Raw genomic sequence first — 13,929 nt, 5'->3', positions numbered from 1 at the left:
AGGAGTCTTTTCCTCAATCCGCTGCTCCGTGCGCGGCTCTGTCACTCCTCTAAACCCACGTTCAGTCGCAGGCTTTCACACCAGCAGTCAAAGATTTTTTTAGCAGTCTCACTTGTCCAATGAATACCATCAGCTATGGTATGGAAGTGTTGTTGTGCTATACAAGGTAAATAATTATAATGTGTACTGATGAAGTTATTGATCATAGTGAGATTTGTCTGTTGGAGTTTGGACAGTGATTTGGAAAAGTGGATGTGGGCTACAAAAATGTCCGCATTCGGAAAAACGGCTTTCGCCCCATTCACTACCTTACGTAGTTGTTTAATTGATGTCTTCTGGGGATCCTGGTCCTTATTGTTAAGGCCTACAGACAAAATCACCATTGCCGTACTTTCACACACCGGTGTCATTTCCAGCAGGTTAAAAAAGTGATAAAAATTCGCACCCGGGTAGCTCTCTACCTGAATCTGATCATTCTGGAAGGGGGGTATCCTGTTTAAATTGGAGTCGCCCAAGAAAACTACAGGTTTGTCAATTTTAATTCTCCAATCCTGCAGTTTCCTACTAGGCCTCGCCCGATGGTAAGTAGGTGTATGGTAACCCCCCTCTGCGCTCCCCGTCTCCCCCCCCGCCTCGACCAGATCTCCCTTTCCCGTAATCCCGCGTCCACTATGAGACTCCCTCTGCTTTATTTGCCGCACGGTTTTGAACTCTGCCACCGAGCCCTCGCTCTCATTATCCTCCTCGCTAAGGTGGAAATTGCTCTTAATATTATAATAGTGGGGATCAGCGCGGTCCAATGAGTCACTGCTCAGATTTCCCGCCGGCTCCTGCTGTTGCAGGGCCTCAATCGTCATTTCACCCACTACCTTATCACCTGTTTCAGCAGAGGTTTGGATTTTTACTCGCTTTTGTTGTTGTTTCATTATAGGGTCCGGACCATTCGTCCGGTCTCCTGCGCGAGACGTGGAGCAAGAAACTGAAGGGGTGGCAGACTCAGATGGCAACCTGTTCGCGGCCGTTAAGGGCAAGTCACGGCGCACAGTATTTCTGGGACACATAGGGGGAGAGCACAAAGAGGCAGGCAGAATGTCATCGGTTTCATCTAAATCAACCACCACGTTTGATCTAATTCTGGCTGTTGTCTCCACCCTACTCCCACCCTCTCCCGTCTTCCCCCCATCTACATTTCTCCCCTTCGGGAGAGCTCCCGCGGTGGCCGGCGCACGGGCATTAACAGTCTGAAGCTCATTCAGCTCTTCTACAATAGTTTTCCTTTTTCCCAACGATAGATTTTTCTGATGGGAAACATTTTGTGTATTACTGCTACTAGCAGTCTGATTTTTAACCACTGTAGGTAAGGGCGGAAATTCATTATCATCTCTCAGATCAATCGGCATTACCCCCGATCTTCCCCCCCTCTGTACTGTATTCTGTTCCCGTGTGTGGCCGGCCTCCGAACGGGCCCCCCCTCCACCCTCTTCCCCTGACGATTTAAGCAGAGTTTCAACTGTTGACATTGTAGAAACACGTAAGCGAGTCCCGTATCTTTTAAAAGCCCACGTCTTTGCCACCTGAAATGACACCTCAGTCTTTCTAGTTTCTTTTAAAGATTCAATGACAGTGGCATAATGATCATGAAGAATATCTAAATTTTTAGACATCCAAGAGTCTGTGTTTTGATCAAGTTGCCTCCTAACTTGTTCTGTGGGCACAGCCGGTTTTATAAAACTAGAGAGCCTGGACACCTGTTTTATCATACCCCTGGGGTATAAGCCCGTGTCGCGTGCTTCTTCGATCACACTTTTGTGGTGTACTGTCTGTATTAATTTAAATATATTCTTCGCACTCTTCCTTGTGTCGGCATCAAGTGCACGCTTTAGTGCGGGAGCATCTTGTCCTCCTTGTTGTCTGACACGTCTCATGTTCGGGCGACCCCATCCCTCCCCATGCCTCGTCCCCTCCCGACCCCCAGCATGCGTAGCCAGACCGTCACTAGACAAACTTTCACCTAAGGTTTCAAAGTTATTGTTTTGTACCTTATATTTGTCAGTGGGGAGCTCACCTGAGTTTCTTTGTGTTTGTTGGACCACTCGATTCAGGCTCAGTGATCTCTGCCTCCTCCGTGCTCTTCGCTGGTGGCGTGGAAACGTCCATCCGCCATCCTGCATGTCGTTTTCTGGCAGTCGTGGCGTTTCCGACCGGTGTGCCTCCATCCTGGACCCGAAAGATATGGTAGTCCCACCGACCACGGGCGTCCCCGCGTCAGTGTCTGTTGGTCGGTGAAGACTCAAAAGACAAGAGGGTTTAGGTGCACAAACCGATGCCTCGCTCAGATCCAACGCCACCTCTCACTATCCGTTTAGAGTTCACGGTCACTTTGCTACAGGTGAATAAAAACTCCCCACTTTACAGTTGTAAAAAGTTTGTCAATTAAAATAGTCTTTCATGTGACTGGGCTAAACAAAGTTACTTGTCGCCCATCTCTGGAAGGGCTAAAAAAAGTCGCCTTTCTTCCAATAAGTTTGGTCTAGCGTCCCTGACGTTTCGCGGAGTTACCGCTTCTTCAGAGGGATACATGCTACTAGGTGTCCGGAAGGAGCGAGGCATTTAAACACATTTCCTGGGAGATGCCCAAGTCCTGGGCCCCTCCCAGGATTGGTAATCATAGGTCACATGGGTTTCACGTCACCAAATCCCTCCCCAATAATAAAAGGTGTCCAGGCCTCTCTCTAAAAAAAACCACAACAAGATTAAAAAATGAGAATAAAAAAAACCCATTTAAAATATCATATGAGATTGTTAAAAAAGGATAAAATTAACCATAAAAAAATGTAAAAAAATAAAAACAAACCCATGACAATACAATTCAAAACCATAAAATTATTATTAATAAGTTTTATGATTAACACATCCTCCTGCTGAGGATAGTTTAATAAAATATATGTATACATATATAAAAAAAACCTTATTTTTTAGGAAAGAAGGTGAACACAAAAAAATATCTCTGAAAAGCAAGGGGGATGAAAAAGAACAAAGCTAAAGTTAAGACAAATATAATCAAATGGGGATGGAAAGGAAAATTATAATAAAAAACTAGGTAAGGGAGTGGGGTCCGGAGGGAGTCTTAGGGCTGTCGCGGACCAGGGGGAGAACCCGACAACGGGTAACATCCGGAGCAGGAACGTGAAAAACAGGGAAAGAAAGGAAAAAGAAAATACATAAAAAATGTGCAAAAACTAAATAAACAATCAACCCATATTCACCTTCATTCCAAAACTAAAAAGGCTATGTAAGACAACCCATAATGATAAGAATCCAATATTAAGAATGACTTTTTAAGAGTAATTGAACAAGCAATCAACGAAAACCACAACTTGAAAGGCTGCTTTTTCCTATTGCACTAGGACAGCCATTACACTCCCCAGTAATTGATGGGGGGAAGACATCAATATAACGAAATCAGGTAAACGGTCAGTCGGTCAGCAGAGGTCTCAACATAAATAAGAGGACAAATTAAGTCTTCTTTCATGGCCACCTCAACCCAAATGCTTGGCATTTTTAGATATTAACTTCCCACTTAGGGTTTAAGTTTCCCAAATGCAGTTATCAACTGTTAATATTTCCCCCAAGATGTTAATTATAGGGTCATGCGGCCTGGGCAGGGTCATCTTCCCTTTTAATTCTCCATTTCTAATAATATCTGCCAAGCCAAAGTGGTTAGGTTTAGGGCCATGTATCTAGTTAAGACCATCCTCCAAATTAGCCACATTCTAGGGACTCTTTCTTTAAGGCAAAATGGTTAAGTTTAGGATCCAGTGGCCTGGGTAGGCTTATCCCACAGGTTATACACAATGAAGATATGAATAAAGAAATTGTTAAATTCAGATTATTAGATCTTTTTGAAAAAAAACAATTCAATAACCTCAATAATCTCCATTTGTCCCAAGGAGAGGCTGTTTTATGTTTCAAGGAGTAGTCAGTCTGTTTACTAAGAGGTCCTTTTTAGGAATCGTGGATGGATGTCAGGTACAAATTCCTGGCACAGGCTAGTTAGGTGTTAGGAACTATAGCTTAGATGTTTTTTAATTCAAACTTTGGTGCACGGTCCTAGGAATTACTGAAGCATCCCATCTCCACTTACTCCGCTCTTCTCCTTCACTCCAGCATACTCCTCTTCTTCTTGGGTGCGTCTTGTACCTTCTTCCATATGTTGTCAAATCATAAAACCGTCCCCCAATGTCTTTATTCCTCCCAGGCCATAAGGCAGACTCATTGAAAGTTCCAGCACTGTCACCAATACTAAAAAAGGTCCCAAAGCCATATTTCTCCCATGACTCCCTGGAGGGGATGTGACCTCCAAGAGAAAGGGTTTTTTTCGTTTTTGATTTTCTTATTCATTTTCAACAATAATCACACTCCATGCAGTTAGTAATTATAACAAATCCTCACACTGTTAGTGTTACACTCTGTTCAAAACAACCTCCATGCAGTTCTGTCATGGGGGCTTATGGCAATCAGGGAAATATACTCCATATTGACAAGTAGTCTTTGTATTTTTTTTTTTTTTTTTTTTTTTTTTTTTTTTTTTTTCCCCGTGACATTTTGCTTAGAAATACAAATATGATCTGTTCACAAAACTTCTATGTTATAAATCAAACAACAGGTTTCCAGACCATTTTTTCTTTTTGAACTTTCTTTATTTCTCACCATACTTTCACAGCCTGACCTGTAATTCTAAGGATTCTCCCTCCCTCAGACATTGGAGTCTTAATTGATTATTCCAAACCATATACTGCATATACTTAATATTGACAACATCAAAGAAATACCAAATACTAAAAATTCTACACCCAAAACAAATTATTCAAAATAACCATCAACCGGAGAGTCTGTAGTTGTTTCTCAGACAGGCACATTCAGGCCTGTTGGTCTGTAAGTTTTCAACCTGTCAGTCCATATCCTCTCCATTCTCCTCCGCTGACCGACTGACCAGCCTGGATTGGCCTGTAGGCCCATGATGCTCAGGGCATCCTCTGTATGTTCCCTGAAGTGAATTGCCACTGTGGAGCGCGGTTGATCCGCCCGTATAGCATACAGGTGTTGCTGCAGGCGTGCTCTCAAACAGGCCCCAGTTTCCCCCACATACATTAATCCACAACGCCTACACCGTATCACATAAATCACATTTTTTACTTCCAGAGAAAATCTACCTGTGGTCGCCCAAGTGGCCCCACTGTGTGGATTGCTAACCATATGGCTATATGTTAAATAGCCTTTGAGTATATCAGGTGGTTCTTTTTCTCTCCCCCCCAGTTTGGCCCTAACCAAAAGGTCACCCAAGCTGGGATTCTTCCTAAAGGCCTTAATAAACCGGACCTCGAACGTACGGCCCCGAGCTTTCATATCATCAAGGTTTTGTTGTATACCGTCAAGAAAGGATTTGGAGCTCACGTGGAACGTGCTGACAAAGGGCAAGATGTTCTCCCCTTCAGCTTCATCCCTGATGGCGTTTGGCTCGAAGGGAGTGCCTTCATCATCCTCCCTGCGTGCTCTCTGAGAGCAGAGGTTTGAGAGGGTATTCTTATATACTCTTCTCAACATTGACCGTGAGTATCCCCTCCCTTTCAGGCTCTTGAACAATATGCGGGTAGCATTATTGAAATCCTCCCTTCTACTACATATTCTATGAAACCTCAATATTTGTGACTTTACAATTCCTCGGAACGTATGAGGTGGATGGTAACTTGATTTATGTAAAAGCGCATGCGTGTCGGTGGGCTTGAAGTAAACTCTCGTATGTAACCTCCTCCCTTCTTCCCCCACCTCCCCGAAAAAAACCGTCGTGTCTAAAAAGTTAATCTCAACATGGCTGTATTCATATTTTAGCTTTATTGATGGGTGATGTGTATTTAATATCTGTACAAACTGCTGGAAAGCATCCTCCCCGTGCGTCCACGCACCCACAATGTCGTCTAGGAAACGCAAATAAAATACCGGCTGTAGCGGGCATTTGGCCAGAGCCTCTCTCTCCCATTCGCTCATGTAAATGTTCGCATAAGAAGGGGCATATCTTTGGCCCATCGCCGTGCCCTCCATCTGCAAATAGATTTTATCTTCAAACTGAAAGTCATTATTAACGAGGCATATTTCTAGCAGCTTTAAGATCTCCGCGTCCGGACGCGCAGCCTCTGGATATCGGCGGAAGATATTGCTGACTGCCCTCAGACCCATTTCCGTATTGATGTTTGTATATAAACTGTCAATATCTATGGTAAATAAAAATGCATTGGCGGGCACCGGCATAGAGCGGATAATATCCAAAAAGTGGTACGTATCCTTAAGATAGCTCGGGTGTTTATTAGACAGCGGTCCGAGAAACGAATCAATATACTGCGACACATTGTACGTAGCGCTACTACAATCCGACACGATCGGCCTCCCAGGTGGGACTTCAAATTTAACGGTCCAGGTGTCAGGGCTCTTATGGATTTTAGGCAGAAGGTAGAATAAGCGCGGGCGTGGATCATCAGGGCCCAATAAATAGTCCCGTTGTTTAGCAGAGATATGTTTATTATGATACAATGAATAAACGATCTTTCTGATGTTCCGTTGCACTTCGGGTTGAATGGAATATGGGATACATTTATAATATTTTGTATTGTCAAGTTGTCTTTGGGCCTCTAGCCTGTACTGCTGTTTATCCATGATAATTATTTTGGACCCTTTATCTGCCGGTTTTATTACAATGTTCTCATTCTCTTTCAGGTCCTTCAGCGCCTGTCGTTCCTCCCTCGAGAGCCCACCTACCCCACCCACCTGCGGACAGAAGGAATGAAATGACCGAATGTCCCTCCTTATCAGATCTCTAAGCGAGTCACTCAAAGCGCCCCACTCTGGTTCCCAAACAGACGGCTGAATAAAGGGCTCTCTGCAAAAGTCATCATTATCAAAATAATCTCTCAATTTTAAGCGTCTATGGTAATTATGTAAGTCACGTCGGAGTAGCTCCCGGGAGAAGCTGAATGGTTTTGGGCTGAAAGTGAGGCCCTTCTCCAATAAACCTAATTGTGCTGGTGATGGAACAAAAAGCCTAGAAAGGTTCAACACATTAGAGGGAGAGGACCAATCTAAATCTGGCAGGGGAACAGGAGTCTTTTCCTCAATCCGCTGCTCCGTGCGCGGCTCTGTCACTCCTCTAAACCCACGTTCAGTCGCAGGCTTTCACACCAGCAGTCAAAGATTTTTTTAGCAGTCTCACTTGTCCAATGAATACCATCAGCTATGGTATGGAAGTGTTGTTGTGCTATACAAGGTAAATAATTATAATGTGTACTGATGAAGTTATTGATCATAGTGAGATTTGTCTGTTGGAGTTTGGACAGTGATTTGGAAAAGTGGATGTGGGCTACAAAAATGTCCGCATTCGGAAAAACGGCTTTCGCCCCATTCACTACCTTACGTAGTTGTTTAATTGATGTCTTCTGGGGATCCTGGTCCTTATTGTTAAGGCCTACAGACAAAATCACCATTGCCGTACTTTCACACACCGGTGTCATTTCCAGCAGGTTAAAAAAGTGATAAAAATTCGCACCCGGGTAGCTCTCTACCTGAATCTGATCATTCTGGAAGGGGGGTATCCTGTTTAAATTGGAGTCGCCCAAGAAAACTACAGGTTTGTCAATTTTAATTCTCCAATCCTGCAGTTTCCTACTAGGCCTCGCCCGATGGTAAGTAGGTGTATGGTAACCCCCCTCTGCGCTCCCCGTCTCCCCCCCCGCCTCGACCAGATCTCCCTTTCCCGTAATCCCGCGTCCACTATGAGACTCCCTCTGCTTTATTTGCCGCACGGTTTTGAACTCTGCCACCGAGCCCTCGCTCTCATTATCCTCCTCGCTAAGGTGGAAATTGCTCTTAATATTATAATAGTGGGGATCAGCGCGGTCCAATGAGTCACTGCTCAGATTTCCCGCCGGCTCCTGCTGTTGCAGGGCCTCAATCGTCATTTCACCCACTACCTTATCACCTGTTTCAGCAGAGGTTTGGATTTTTACTCGCTTTTGTTGTTGTTTCATTATAGGGTCCGGACCATTCGTCCGGTCTCCTGCGCGAGACGTGGAGCAAGAAACTGAAGGGGTGGCAGACTCAGATGGCAACCTGTTCGCGGCCGTTAAGGGCAAGTCACGGCGCACAGTATTTCTGGGACACATAGGGGGAGAGCACAAAGAGGCAGGCAGAATGTCATCGGTTTCATCTAAATCAACCACCACGTTTGATCTAATTCTGGCTGTTGTCTCCACCCTACTCCCACCCTCTCCCGTCTTCCCCCCATCTACATTTCTCCCCTTCGGGAGAGCTCCCGCGGTGGCCGGCGCACGGGCATTAACAGTCTGAAGCTCATTCAGCTCTTCTACAATAGTTTTCCTTTTTCCCAACGATAGATTTTTCTGATGGGAAACATTTTGTGTATTACTGCTACTAGCAGTCTGATTTTTAACCACTGTAGGTAAGGGCGGAAATTCATTATCATCTCTCAGATCAATCGGCATTACCCCCGATCTTCCCCCCCTCTGTACTGTATTCTGTTCCCGTGTGTGGCCGGCCTCCGAACGGGCCCCCCCTCCACCCTCTTCCCCTGACGATTTAAGCAGAGTTTCAACTGTTGACATTGTAGAAACACGTAAGCGAGTCCCGTATCTTTTAAAAGCCCACGTCTTTGCCACCTGAAATGACACCTCAGTCTTTCTAGTTTCTTTTAAAGATTCAATGACAGTGGCATAATGATCATGAAGAATATCTAAATTTTTAGACATCCAAGAGTCTGTGTTTTGATCAAGTTGCCTCCTAACTTGTTCTGTGGGCACAGCCGGTTTTATAAAACTAGAGAGCCTGGACACCTGTTTTATCATACCCCTGGGGTATAAGCCCGTGTCGCGTGCTTCTTCGATCACACTTTTGTGGTGTACTGTCTGTATTAATTTAAATATATTCTTCGCACTCTTCCTTGTGTCGGCATCAAGTGCACGCTTTAGTGCGGGAGCATCTTGTCCTCCTTGTTGTCTGACACGTCTCATGTTCGGGCGACCCCATCCCTCCCCATGCCTCGTCCCCTCCCGACCCCCAGCATGCGTAGCCAGACCGTCACTAGACAAACTTTCACCTAAGGTTTCAAAGTTATTGTTTTGTACCTTATATTTGTCAGTGGGGAGCTCACCTGAGTTTCTTTGTGTTTGTTGGACCACTCGATTCAGGCTCAGTGATCTCTGCCTCCTCCGTGCTCTTCGCTGGTGGCGTGGAAACGTCCATCCGCCATCCTGCATGTCGTTTTCTGGCAGTCGTGGCGTTTCCGACCGGTGTGCCTCCATCCTGGACCCGAAAGATATGGTAGTCCCACCGACCACGGGCGTCCCCGCGTCAGTGTCTGTTGGTCGGTGAAGACTCAAAAGACAAGAGGGTTTAGGTGCACAAACCGATGCCTCGCTCAGATCCAACGCCACCTCTCACTATCCGTTTAGAGTTCACGGTCACTTTGCTACAGGTGAATAAAAACTCCCCACTTTACAGTTGTAAAAAGTTTGTCAATTAAAATAGTCTTTCATGTGACTGGGCTAAACAAAGTTACTTGTCGCCCATCTCTGGAAGGGCTAAAAAAAGTCGCCTTTCTTCCAATAAGTTTGGTCTAGCGTCCCTGACGTTTCGCGGAGTTACCGCTTCTTCAGAGGGATACATGCTACTAGGTGTCCGGAAGGAGCGAGGCATTTAAACACATTTCCTGGGAGATGCCCAAGTCCTGGGCCCCTCCCAGGATTGGTAATCATAGGTCACATGGGTTTCACGTCACCAAATCCCTCCCCAATAATAAAAGGTGTCCAGGCCTCTCTCTAAAAAAAACCACAACAAGATTAAAAAATGAGAATAAAAAAAACCCATTTAAAATATCATATGAGATTGTTAAAAAAGGATAAAATTAACCATAAAAAAATGTAAAAAAATAAAAACAAACCCATGACAATACAATTCAAAACCATAAAATTATTATTAATAAGTTTTATGATTAACACATCCTCCTGCTGAGGATAGTTTAATAAAATATATGTATACATATATAAAAAAAACCTTATTTTTTAGGAAAGAAGGTGAACACAAAAAAATATCTCTGAAAAGCAAGGGGGATGAAAAAGAACAAAGCTAAAGTTAAGACAAATATAATCAAATGGGGATGGAAAGGAAAATTATAATAAAAAACTAGGTAAGGGAGTGGGGTCCGGAGGGAGTCTTAGGGCTGTCGCGGACCAGGGGGAGAACCCGACAACGGGTAACATCCGGAGCAGGAACGTGAAAAACAGGGAAAGAAAGGAAAAAGAAAATACATAAAAAATGTGCAAAAACTAAATAAACAATCAACCCATATTCACCTTCATTCCAAAACTAAAAAGGCTATGTAAGACAACCCATAATGATAAGAATCCAATATTAAGAATGACTTTTTAAGAGTAATTGAACAAGCAATCAACGAAAACCACAACTTGAAAGGCTGCTTTTTCCTATTGCACTAGGACAGCCATTACACTCCCCAGTAATTGATGGGGGGAAGACATCAATATAACGAAATCAGGTAAACGGTCAGTCGGTCAGCAGAGGTCTCAACATAAATAAGAGGACAAATTAAGTCTTCTTTCATGGCCACCTCAACCCAAATGCTTGGCATTTTTAGATATTAACTTCCCACTTAGGGTTTAAGTTTCCCAAATGCAGTTATCAACTGTTAATATTTCCCCCAAGATGTTAATTATAGGGTCATGCGGCCTGGGCAGGGTCATCTTCCCTTTTAATTCTCCATTTCTAATAATATCTGCCAAGCCAAAGTGGTTAGGTTTAGGGCCATGTATCTAGTTAAGACCATCCTCCAAATTAGCCACATTCTAGGGACTCTTTCTTTAAGGCAAAATGGTTAAGTTTAGGATCCAGTGGCCTGGGTAGGCTTATCCCACAGGTTATACACAATGAAGATATGAATAAAGAAATTGTTAAATTCAGATTATTAGATCTTTTTGAAAAAAAACAATTCAATAACCTCAATAATCTCCATTTGTCCCAAGGAGAGGCTGTTTTATGTTTCAAGGAGTAGTCAGTCTGTTTACTAAGAGGTCCTTTTTAGGAATCGTGGATGGATGTCAGGTACAAATTCCTGGCACAGGCTAGTTAGGTGTTAGGAACTATAGCTTAGATGTTTTTTAATTCAAACTTTGGTGCACGGTCCTAGGAATTACTGAAGCATCCCATCTCCACTTACTCCGCTCTTCTCCTTCACTCCAGCATACTCCTCTTCTTCTTGGGTGCGTCTTGTACCTTCTTCCATATGTTGTCAAATCATAAAACCGTCCCCCAATGTCTTTATTCCTCCCAGGCCATAAGGCAGACTCATTGAAAGTTCCAGCACTGTCACCAATACTAAAAAAGGTCCCAAAGCCATATTTCTCCCATGACTCCCTGGAGGGGATGTGACCTCCAAGAGAAAGGGTTTTTTTCGTTTTTGATTTTCTTATTCATTTTCAACAATAATCACACTCCATGCAGTTAGTAATTATAACAAATCCTCACACTGTTAGTGTTACACTCTGTTCAAAACAACCTCCATGCAGTTCTGTCATGGGGGCTTATGGCAATCAGGGAAATATACTCCATATTGACAAGTAGTCTTTGTATTTTTTTTTTTTTTTTTTTTTTTTTTTTTTTTTTCCCCGTGACATTTTGCTTAGAAATACAAATATGATCTGTTCACAAAACTTCTATGTTATAAATCAAACAACAGGTTTCCAGACCATTTTTTCTTTTTGAACTTTCTTTATTTCTCACCATACTTTCACAGCCTGACCTGTAATTCTAAGGATTCTCCCTCCCTCAGACATTGGAGTCTTAATTGATTATTCCAAACCATATACTGCATATACTTAATATTGACAACATCAAAGAAATACCAAATACTAAAAATTCTACACCCAAAACAAATTATTCAAAATAACCATCAACCGGAGAGTCTGTAGTTGTTTCTCAGACAGGCACATTCAGGCCTGTTGGTCTGTAAGTTTTCAACCTGTCAGTCCATATCCTCTCCATTCTCCTCCGCTGACCGACTGACCAGCCTGGATTGGCCTGTAGGCCCATGATGCTCAGGGCATCCTCTGTATGTTCCCTGAAGTGAATTGCCACTGTGGAGCGCGGTTGATCCGCCCGTATAGCATACAGGTGTTGCTGCAGGCGTGCTCTCAAACAGGCCCCAGTTTCCCCCACATACATTAATCCACAACGCCTACACCGTATCACATAAATCACATTTTTTACTTCCAGAGAAAATCTACCTGTGGTCGCCCAAGTGGCCCCACTGTGTGGATTGCTAACCATATGGCTATATGTTAAATAGCCTTTGAGTATATCAGGTGGTTCTTTTTCTCTCCCCCCCAGTTTGGCCCTAACCAAAAGGTCACCCAAGCTGGGATTCTTCCTAAAGGCCTTAATAAACCGGACCTCGAACGTACGGCCCCGAGCTTTCATATCATCAAGGTTTTGTTGTATACCGTCAAGAAAGGATTTGGAGCTCACGTGGAACGTGCTGACAAAGGGCAAGATGTTCTCCCCTTCAGCTTCATCCCTGATGGCGTTTGGCTCGAAGGGAGTGCCTTCATCATCCTCCCTGCGTGCTCTCTGAGAGCAGAGGTTTGAGAGGGTATTCTTATATACTCTTCTCAACATTGACCGTGAGTATCCCCTCCCTTTCAGGCTCTTGAACAATATGCGGGTAGCATTATTGAAATCCTCCCTTCTACTACATATTCTATGAAACCTCAATATTTGTGACTTTACAATTCCTCGGAACGTATGAGGTGGATGGTAACTTGATTTATGTAAAAGCGCATGCGTGTCGGTGGGCTTGAAGTAAACTCTCGTATAACCTCCTCCCTTCTTCCCCCACCTCCCCGAAAAAAACCGTCGTGTCTAAAAAGTTAATCTCAACATGGCTGTATTCATATTTTAGCTTTATTGATGGGTGATGTGTATTTAATATCTGTACAAACTGCTGGAAAGCATCCTCCCCGTGCGTCCACGCACCCACAATGTCGTCTAGGAAACGCAAATAAAATACCGGCTGTAGCGGGCATTTGGCCAGAGCCTCTCTCTCCCATTCGCTCATGTAAATGTTCGCATAAGAAGGGGCATATCTTTGGCCCATCGCCGTGCCCTCCATCTGCAAATAGATTTTATCTTCAAACTGAAAGTCATTATTAACGAGGCATATTTCTAGCAGCTTTAAGATCTCCGCGTCCGGACGCGCAGCCTCTGGATATCGGCGGAAGATATTGCTGACTGCCCTCAGACCCATTTCCGTATTGATGTTTGTATATAAACTGTCAATATCTATGGTAAATAAAAATGCATTGGCGGGCACCGGCATAGAGCGGATAATATCCAAAAAGTGGTACGTATCCTTAAGATAGCTCGGGTGTTTATTAGACAGCGGTCCGAGAAACGAATCAATATACTGCGACACATTGTACGTAGCGCTACTACAATCCGACACGATCGGCCTCCCAGGTGGGACTTCAAATTTAACGGTCCAGGTGTCAGGGCTCTTATGGATTTTAGGCAGAAGGTAGAATAAGCGCGGGCGTGGATCATCAGGGCCCAATAAATAGTCCCGTTGTTTAGCAGAGATATGTTTATTATGATACAATGAATAAACGATCTTTCTGATGTTCCGTTGCACTTCGGGTTGAATGGAATATGGGATACATTTATAATATTTTGTATTGTCAAGTTGTCTTTGGGCCTCTAGCCTGTACTGCTGTTTATCCATGATAATTATTTTGGACCCTTTATCTGCCGGTTTTATTACAATGTTCTCATTCTCTTTCAGGTCCTTCAGCGCCTGTC

Source organism: Mchenga conophoros, linkage group LG20 (assembly GCF_057382185.1).
Source record: "Mchenga conophoros isolate Kocher_MC1m ecotype Shallow Benthic linkage group LG20, M_conophoros_male_GT1.1, whole genome shotgun sequence".
Classification (NCBI taxonomy): Eukaryota; Metazoa; Chordata; class Actinopteri; order Cichliformes; family Cichlidae; genus Mchenga; species Mchenga conophoros.
The sequence above is the reverse complement of the archived record's forward strand: the minus strand, read 5'-3'. Positions refer to the sequence as shown.